At 33.9% G+C, this 10,216-nt stretch overlaps 3 long non-coding RNA genes across 8 annotated transcripts; all 3 read left to right on the top strand.

Moving 5' to 3' along the window:
• The first annotated feature begins 1,260 nt into the window (after positions 1-1,260).
• Positions 1,261-3,102, top strand: LOC113301706. Its single transcript, XR_003336443.1, has 4 exons — positions 1,261-1,370; positions 2,132-2,205; positions 2,597-2,714; positions 2,980-3,102. It is a non-coding gene; the product is annotated as an uncharacterized LOC113301706 (long non-coding RNA).
• Positions 3,103-3,130: 28 nt separating this feature from the next.
• On the top strand, positions 3,131-4,673 carry LOC113301705. The gene is made up of 4 exons (XR_003336442.1): positions 3,131-3,490; positions 3,594-3,644; positions 3,965-4,139; positions 4,612-4,673. It is a non-coding gene; the product is annotated as an uncharacterized LOC113301705 (long non-coding RNA).
• A 499-nt stretch (positions 4,674-5,172) lies between these two features.
• On the top strand, positions 5,173-9,504 carry LOC113304542. Of its 6 annotated transcripts, none has more exons than XR_003338235.1 (5): positions 5,173-6,027; positions 6,282-8,225; positions 8,417-8,568; positions 8,951-9,042; positions 9,158-9,504. It is a non-coding gene; the product is annotated as an uncharacterized LOC113304542 (long non-coding RNA). The 6 variants fall into 6 exon arrangements; XR_003338237.1 differs by having other exon boundaries at positions 5,173-6,076; XR_003338238.1 differs by having other exon boundaries at positions 5,182-8,225; positions 9,158-9,191; positions 9,284-9,503.
• The last annotated feature ends 712 nt before the right edge of the window (positions 9,505-10,216 follow it).

Below are 10,216 nucleotides of genomic sequence, written 5' to 3'. Positions count from 1 at the left end.
GCTGGCATGGTTGGCATGCCTTGGCGCGGTGACGTGGCTGGCATGGTTTGCCATTGGAACAGTGGTGCGGCTGGCATGGTTGGCATGCCTTGGCGTGGTTGCATGAGAATTAGGGTTTGGCATAGATGATGTCAGTCAGTGTTAAGGGTTCTGCTGTGGAACATGACCCATGTAAAAAAAAGGGTACTCCGGTAATTCATATGTAGGCATGCTGATTGATTTAATAAATGCGCTAATGGTCATAGTGACGTCATGTCAGATTTACAGTTTTACGATTTTGACCCTAAGCTAAAAACCACCATCAACATTAAGTCCCCTGCTTAGCTCGGAACAAGAGCATTGTTGCGAGGTAAGCATAAGATGGTGATAGGCGAGGATAAAAATCGAAATGACAGGTCATGAAAAGATGGTCAGGAAAGTCCGACTAAACTTTTTAGAGAGGTAAGGAGAGTTCATGATCCTCATATTTGGCGGCCTTGCGTAGATTCTATTTATGGTGTAGACCGTGAAGTGGTGAGATGAAGATCGTCGGTTTAGTCTGGCCATGTATCACCTTGGCTGGGTTAGGAACATCATGACGCTGGCTTGGCGAGTTGTTGGTGTTGGCGCGGACGGCTTGGCATGGTGGGGCCAAGGCAATGGCGTGGACGGCTTGGTGAGGCAAAGCATGTGGACGACTTGGCGTGGTGGGGCCAAGGCATGTTCCGGACGGCTTGACATGGTGGGGCCAAGGTAATGGGGCGGTTTGGTAACACAAAGCATGCGCGGACGGCTTGGCATGGTGATTTGTCTTCGCAGGCCCGGTTTCCTCTTTTCCTTACTTGACTCATATAGGAAGTCCTTTCCTTATTCAAACTCCCAAGTGCCACGCCTATAAAAGGGGGCCGGCCTCTCCTTTTATTTCACTTAGACGAGTTGATCCTTTTTGTCCCGATTCACGAAAATCCACACTTTTCATTCTACCCTAAATGCCCTTTGAACAATTAAACGAATTTGGTTTCTACTTTTTCATCATTTTTCATTGTGAAAAATACTATAACCCCCTACTACATGGGTTCAACACATAGAAACCCAACAAAATGGATCCTTCATTGTCAACTCCATTCTTTCACATTTTGATATTTTTAGGCCCAGAACTTTAATTTTTAGGGCTTGATAATAAAGTGACATTTTCATAATGTCAAATTTACCCTTTTCAATATATACAAGAGAAAAATCATAAGATCCATTCATTTCTTCATTTTCTTTCTCTCTCATCTCTCTCATCTCTCTCGCTCGGTTGCAGGTTGCAGAGAAAAAAGTTTCAGGGTTTGCTCTCTCTCTCAGACGAAGAAACAGGCCGAGAACACGATTTCTAATCGAAATTTCCAGTGAGTAATGATTTCATAACTTAGATCTGACCTTTACAAAAAAAGATCTTGATTATCTAAACATAAATTCGAAATCAACATCAGTTATTCTTCGGAGATTCAATGAAAATTCATCAGCATGAACTGAATATGAAGATTCTCGTAGAAAATCAAATCCAACAGGAAAAATTTCAATTCAATCGGTTGATTTCGTAATCTGATTTCATTTTTTCTGCAGAGATTTCGTTCTAATTTAGTTTTCTGTTTGAAGATTCATATAAAGTTTCTAGGTTTATATTTCTTTCATTGATTTCATTTTCTTTTTTAGATCTGGAAGAATGATAGTAAATCATCTGCGTGTTTGTTATTAGAAGAAGAAGATCTGTTAGAAACGATGATAAATCGAAATTTTATTCTCGGTGTTTTGGAATTTTGGTGCATTTTTGGAGTTCATCCTGGTTATGATGTAGTTATTTAGAGATTTGAATGGATTTGATTCAATAGATAAAATAGTTGAGCATCAAATAATCTATGAATTCGAATCAGTCAAATATTATTTCAATTTTATTTTGAATCTGAAATTAAAGCTTGTGAATCTCAAGTTAAGGTTTCATCATCTCTTCTCAGTCTCCATTCAAGTCAGAAGTCTTCTACAATCTAATTAGTTATTGTTTCATCTCTTTCATTTTTTTCAAGGTTTTTTTAAGTTGGGATTTCCTCTTCTTTGTTGTTTTTCATGTATGTAATGATGTTTTAAACCTTAGGACTTACTTATTGTGCAGGTTCAACAATGGAACTATGAAGATCTTCAACAACAACAGAAATAAAGAAGATAACAACTAATCGTCATTCACAGGTGATTCAAAATCTGATTCTTCTTTTGCTTTGGAAACAACTAATGAATAAGCTGTTAATAGTAATAATTTTCATCTGGAGATTCGGTATCACCAACATCTGATAATTCTGTTTTTGAGTTCTAAATGTTTGATGAATTGCTTCTGTTGTTTGGTTTTATTGATGTTGTTTAATTTTTGTAATTTAAGGATACGAAATGTAGATGAAGTATTTGGATCTGGCATTTAGTATGTTTATTTACATATTCTCAGTTTTTACTAAACAAAATTGTTACAAAATGTGAAGAAGGACACACAAAACCTTTTTTGAGATCTTTGCTTCTTTCAATTGCTAATAAACCCAGTATGTCCATCCTTCCATGTAATGAAGTTTTCTACACTTCCTTGATGCAGAACAACTTTGGGTACTGGAATCTGTACCTGGAGATGTAAATCCTGAAGAGAGTGATGGAGAAGTTGAGAAGGTTTTCCAGACCTTGCAAAGTTTACCCTCAGAAATCCCATCAAGAAAGTAAGAGTTATTCTCCTTCATTTTGTTGTACTTATGTATACTACAGTTTTCATTTGTGCAATTGGGAAGTTGATATATACATTCAACTACACTACCATATATATGGATCCACTGTAAAGGTGGACGACTTTTGGAGTTCATGAACTGCCAGTGAACAACACATTTGGAAGTGTTTTCTTCTTTCATGGAAAATCATACCTTCGTAAGAGAATTGACGTTAGTAGATCAACTATCTAACATGTCATATTATGTTTCTAAACCTCAGGTGGCTTGTAGATTACATGATGGAGCTTGGGTTCTTCAAATCACTTTCCCAGTGGGTTGGCAATAACCTTATGAAATCTGGGGACCATGAAACATGGGCTTTTGATCTCCAAGGTGCTGTTGATATGTTCAATTTATACAGGTATGTCCGATTATCCTCATTAATCTGCTGGTATTAGCTCCCGTTTGTGCTTTATTATGGATGTGTAACTTTCAGTTACACAAGCTAAGTGGATGTGTAACTTCTAGTTACACAAGCTAAATAGATGTGTAACTTCTAGTTACACATGCTAATTAGATGTGTAACTTTTACTTACACATACTGATTGAATACAACAGCTGAAGGTTTTTAATGCTTGGAAACAACTTATTCATGATTAAACCTAGGTAGTACTTGTCATCTTGTATAAGAACTCCAATTTGAATGATTCAGGTTTCAGTTGGTGATATTGTGGTGACTCCAATTTGAATCAATCAATTTATTCCAATTTGTTCTTTTGAAGCTACTTCAGGTAACGTTTTTGTTTTGATTCAATATGATTGACTCATTTAGTAGTTCTATTTTCTTATTTAGTTTGATTAGGTTTTGATTCTTGTTTTGGTTGTTCTATTCAGGTCAGAGTAGAAAAATATAATTTTTATGGAATCAATGAATTTTGAATCTAGGTACGTTTAGATTGCTGTTATTACTGTTGATGTTGTTTTTAGGTTCAATTTCTTGGTAATACTAGTTGAATTCAATCATCTAAAAACGATGAACTCTCATGATTACAATGGATTCAGTTATTGACTTGTATCTGTAGATGATAAGATGAAATCTGATTGTTAAAACATCTGTAGATGTTGGGACTTACACATGCTTGTTGTTAGTTGATTATACATGCTTGTTTTATGACTTTTGGAGGCTGGCAGTATTGCTTTTGCATCTAGACTAGTTTGTGTATACAATGATTAGTTTGGCTGATATTTTTATGTTTCTTTTACAGGAAAATCAACACTTGTGGTGGTGTTGATGGTGGAGGTGCAGGTTTTGGAGGAGGATGAGGAGGCAGTGGTGGTACTGGATCAGATTTGGAAGATAATTTGTATTTGGAGTTAGTGGTGGTGTTTTGGTATGAAGCTGAGAGGTTTGGTATGGATGTTAGAGCTGTGTTAGACATTGTAAGTTGGATCTACTTTACATTCTGCTTGTCTTAGTGGTGGTGTTTTGGTATGGATGTGTAATTTTTAGTTACACAAGCTAAATAGATGTGTAAATTTCAGTTACACATGCTAATTAGATGTGTAACTTCTAGTTACACAAGCTAAATAGATGTGTAATTTCTAGTTACACATGCTAATTAGATGTGTAACCTTTACTTACACATACTTTGCTTTAGGTAACTTAGGCTTGCAAGTTCATGATAAATGGCATATTCCATATGCAGGTGTAACTCCTAGTTACACAAGTCATATGCATGTGTATCTCCTAGTTACACATGTTATATGCATGTGTAACTCTCAGTTACACAATTCAGATGCATGTGTAACTACTAGTTACTCTAGTCAGATGCTTGTGAAACTGAATATACATTGTTGTATGTACTGTTCATTTTGATCTTATAAATACTGATTGCTTGTTGTTATATTTCAGGTTTCAGATAACTTCATAAAAGCTAATTGCTTAAACGTGGTAATGATCTCGCTGGAACTGGAGTTGACGCTGAATACACAAGTCAGATGCATGTGTAACTCTCAGTTACACTAGATAGACACATATGTAACTCTCAATTACACTAAACAGATGCGTGTGTAACTTCTAGTTACACATGCCAAGAAATTATTGTAAATGAATATTAAAGTAATAACTTTTTTTTTTGTGTTTTTTTTTTGATGTCTATTTATTTGCATATATATACAAGTGTAACTTTGCATTACACATATCATAAGGATGTGTAACTTCTGGTTACACATGCCATATGCATGTGTAACTTCTGTTTACACCTTCGCACTGTATTTTAATAATTTCGGGCCTAGATTTAATAATTTTGGGCCTAGATTTAAATTTTATTTAATTATGGGCTTGACAATATGCATAAGGGTATCAAGGTCTTTTAAAAACTCGGGGCCTAGATTTAAACTTTTTTAAATTAAGGGCCTCATATTATGGGTTATCCATGGGTTGGGCCTGAGCCTAATTTCCCCTTTTTCATTTCATTTCGCCAGAAATCTCCCTATATTGATGCTAAAGACAACGTGAGAAGATAAATCTCTTGAGATATGAGACCTGAATTGAAGAACGAAACCGGATGATCGCCATTAAACTCAAATAAGATAAGCTTTCTTCCTAAATTATGTTTATCTTTGATTAGATTGATTTTTATGATTCTGAAAAATCAATTTACGGTTTTAAAAAACTTGAAATATATGTTTCAATTCGAAGTTTATATTCGATCTTAATCTGCGTATAGATCTGTAACATCTAATTGTTTTAATCTTTCTTTTGAGATAGAAATTTTAAAATTCTTGAGTGCAACTCGATTCAACAGTTAGAATAGATCTGTAACATCTAATTGTTTTAATCTTTCTTTTGAGATAGAAATCTAGGGTTCTTGAGTGCAACTCGATTGATCTTCTATTCTTTAATGTGGATCGAAATTTCGACTTCAGATTCTTCGTCATTGAATCTTTATCTCCACTACACATCAAATCGTTTTGTATTCCACTTACTTTTAGATTTAGATCTCGTGTGAATTTTTATCTGTTTGATGAATCTTTGTTTCTAACTGTTGAAAGTGCAAGAACTAGATTTAATATAGAATTATGATATCCAATTAAATATTTGTATCTCAATTTTGTTGTCAGGTCTTCAGGAATATCTACCAGAACCTGCATAAAGATGTAGAGATCAATTTTAATGGCTAAAAGTATCACAATAAACAAGAATAAAATTCTCTAAGAGTAATACCTGGTTATTGCCTAAACATAATCAAGTATGTTTAAATGTACATCTATGATTCAACTCATTTTGGTGATGGATATGAGCGATGGAGCAAGGGAAAATTAAGCAGTAATATACATCTATGACTACATAATTTTCTCCACTTTAATGCAGAGATGTACCTAAACTTTGCTACCATTTAAATGTGCAGTACTTCATTTATTAAAGAGTACTTTCATTTTTGATAGCCGCCACTCTCAACTAATTTAATATGTAAAATGCAGAATCATAATCTGAAATTGTCGCATGGTATTTTAGATAATTGGCAAAGTGAGTGATGTGTTCGAAAACTTACCATTTGAGTTGTTACTTCCATTTGGCAGGAAGTTGAAATTATCAATTTTCAAGGCTAGATTATCTATTATGGTGATGATGATTAGCTGTGTTACGGAATCAAGCAACACAGGCATGGTGGGCATAGAGTTCGGTTATGGTGCAACTCTGATTTGCTCCAGCTGAATGGAGAGACTGGAGACAAGGATAACTCAGTCAGTAGCTTCCAATGTTGCCCAGGCAGAAGTCAAATGTGAATATTAATGAATACTATTGTAAGTACATTTGCAGACTTTTTACTAACTCTCCCATGTGAGTATTGAAACCATTAGAAAAGGAATATAGATAGAAGATGATAAATTACCACAACAACAAATGCTATTTAGAACGATATTATACACCAACTGTTTGTTATATGTTTGAACTAATGCTTTATTTTCTTGGCATGCTTACTGAGAGAAAATTCATAAAAGCTAGTGGAAGTTGGTCGTTTTTGTACAGCTGCACTGTCTTTTTAGCCTTGTCCCACTATGTTAGTGATACTATATATGACAGCTGCCTCGGGAGTTTATTTTCTTATTTTATCTCTTAATTTTCTTTTGACTTGTATATGCTGAGTTAAATGCTAGGCTATTCATTTAAAAATAAGAGAATTGGCTACTTCTCTTGAAACACGGGTGAGATTTCCGAAGCCAGTACTAAATGAAGAAAGACAAGTCCTTTTTGTACTTGCAGTTGTCAGTGGTTTAGAAAATTTTGAAAAATAATATGCCCGTGGGAAAACGCAGAGTGGTAAGATTTTGCTGTTACTTGATTCGCAATGATGATATGCCACACAAAAATCTTAACCACATATACACTCATCTGAATATTCCTTCACTATTTTGAATTTGCTCTTACTTGATTGTGCGTCTGCGATTTTGCTCTTAATTGCTTTTAAAATTAGCTTTTGCCTTGCATAGTTTTACGCATGTTGATCTTAATGTGTACATAACTGTGCACATTTAGATTTAAAAAAATTCTTAATGTGTACATTATTATACACATAATGATTTAGAAGAATTTTAAATTAGATCACTTTTCTTATGATTAAGTCCCCATGTTGATCTGAATGTGCGATTATATTAAAGCTTTTAGTCAAGAATTTTGAATGAGATAAATGTAGTGTTGTTATTAATCTCCAGTCGTCATTAAAGTTTTCAGTCAAGAATTTTGAATTAGATAACTTTTTTTATGAGTTAAGAACAGTTTGGTATTATTTCACACTTGTCCACATTCACTCAGTTCTACTATTTTGGTATTATCTCTACAATCTACAGATACTTTAAAGACTTGCCTTACTAGTTTATGCACATTTTGTTTTTTGAATTACTAAAGTGTACATATTTGTAGACATGTTAGATTATTTGGGTGTACATAGTTGTACACACATGTTTGTTATTTAGGTGTACATAGTTGTCCACATGTTTGATTATTTAGGTGTGCATATTTGTACACTACTACACTTGCATAACTATATTTTATATATACAAAACAAAAATTAGGGAAAGCACTAATATGTACAAGTGTTGGATTTTTTGTAGGTACGTACATAGTTGTACACCAATATTGTGCTCTCTCATAATCTTAGTAGTCGTTTATTATGTTTTGATACTACTTTTTATGAAGCAACTAATGTCTTGCAGAAAATTAGTTTAGATCATCTGACAAGTTTTCTTAAAAAACTACTATTGCATTATTGACAAGTTGAAACTGGTGGGCTTTTATGTGTAGTATGTATTTTTGTACTGGCTCTACAAGGTGTATTTTCTCATATACCAGTTAAATAGCTAATGAGTTGTTCTACTTTTTCTTCCATGGGTTGGTTTTCGCATTTGTATTGTTACCTGTTTTCTTTAATTGTAAGTGCCAAAGATAGAGAACGACATGCACAACCTTCCCCCATTGGGTGAGATTGATTGATGTTGAAGCACTGAAAAAAAAAAGACTTGCTGGTGAGCTTGCAGTTTCTACGATATAGGTGTACTTTTTTTTTTGTCCTTGTTATACGAGGTGTATATGCTTGTCCACTACTTATATGACTTCTTGTACATGCCACTAAGACTATTTTTAGTTATACATATGAAAAACTTCGTCTTCCTCATGATGAAATGGGTATTGTAACGAACTTTATGACTTCTTGTAGATATATTACCTCATGTTATTGTATGCTTGCATTAATGAGTTGGGATAAGTAATGGCCGAGAACAAAGGTCATGAATACTGACATGGATTATGGGAATACATTATTGGGTATCCACAATTCGATGCCGAGACGCAAAATGAAACATTTAAAAGGTATTGATTAAGGATTTCCATTCTTCTGTTTTGCATCCTGGTTTTTTTATTTTTTTGTTGATAAGTACGTAATCATATAAAAGCAATCCAGATTCCTGCACATTTAGTACTATCGCGTTCCTATTTTACTCAAATTAGAAGCTCTCAATGTGTATTGCAATGTGTGCATAGTTGTACACATGCTGTAGATTAATGTGTACATAATTATACACCTTTCTATAGGGTGTGATTTCTAGGTGATGTTTGGGAATTTAGGAATAAGCTTTGGTCAATGTTTAATCCTTCTACTGGTAATTATTACTCGTATACTTTTGTTTTGATTTTGCGAATTTCAATTCGGCATGCAAATTTGATAATGGTATACTGGAATTTGTACGAGCAGGTGCAGCACTGTTGTTGGATCGCAATTCGAGATTTGTTGTGCCAGAAGATTGATATGGGCTGTATGCGATTGATTGCTTGGGTCCTGACTTGGTAATCACCTATCCTCATTTTTCCATGTTAGTTGTTGAATACATACTTGGCAATCATATATCTGATTCTTTAAATTTTCTTGAAACATGTCTCTTTTTCTTTTCAACTATTTCAGTTGCTTGGGCTGACTACATTTTGTAAAAACCACGGTATGTTGAATTACCATTACAAAAATTAACAGTAGATTGGAAAGCTACAGAAATGGATAAAAATTTTGTTTTGAATGGTTGAGGTGTTGTAGTTGTTTACAGCAACAGGGTTAAGAGTGGTTGAGCATTGGAGCTGGTGTTGGTACTTGTTAATGAGTTTCGATTGTAAACATGTTGTATTTTGTAGATGTGTACATGTTTGTACACCAATGTAAATGAAGTTTTTAAAAAAAAATGTGAATTATAGTCATATGGGTACTCTATTTGTAGCTCTTGGTTTTATTTTATTTTTATATTATTTAAACTTCAGACATCATCATGAGTTTTTTTTTAGCTAACGTGTCACTTCCACGTTGAATGTGTCAGTTATAAAACAGTTCCCACTCGCTGCACGTGTGCTTTATGAAACACGTGTGGAAGTCAACAACGTCTTTATACAATTTTTGGATTAAAATATATCTAGTCAACTAGGTCTGGACTGAACTGTTATATTTCATGGGGTATTTATACAATTTTTGAATTAAAATATACCTAGTCAACTAGGTCTGGACTGAATTATTATATTTAATGGGATTTTGGACTGAATTATTATATTTAATGGGATTTTGGACTGAACCGTTTTTTTCCCTAGCGGTAGAAATCCGAAAACAATATGAACAGATGACATATACTTTAACTTTTGTTATTAAATTAACTTTATATGTTTTAGTGGACGTTTAATTCAATATCTCCTTATTAACATCTATTTCGTGTTTATGTAGATTCATGTTTACGGATCAAAAGTACTGTTATCCCTAATAGCATGGGATGAGCATGGTGGCGACAAATCATGAACTTTATTTGTTTATTATTTTTTCCTCTCTGTTTCTTATACAGCTTAATGGATTACTTGACGAATATTGATTGATGGTGATTGTATCTTTCTTTTTCTCTGTAAGGGATTCAATGGATTTTACATATTTCGGCAATCCTATTGTTTTCCTTTTTTGTGCTATTAAAATCTGTTGATCTCTTCTGGAAAGACA

This window comes from Papaver somniferum, chromosome 8 (assembly GCF_003573695.1).
Source record: "Papaver somniferum cultivar HN1 chromosome 8, ASM357369v1, whole genome shotgun sequence".
Lineage (NCBI taxonomy): Eukaryota > Viridiplantae > Streptophyta > Magnoliopsida > Ranunculales > Papaveraceae > Papaver > Papaver somniferum.
The sequence above is the reverse complement of the archived record's forward strand: the minus strand, read 5'-3'. Positions and strand labels throughout refer to the sequence as shown.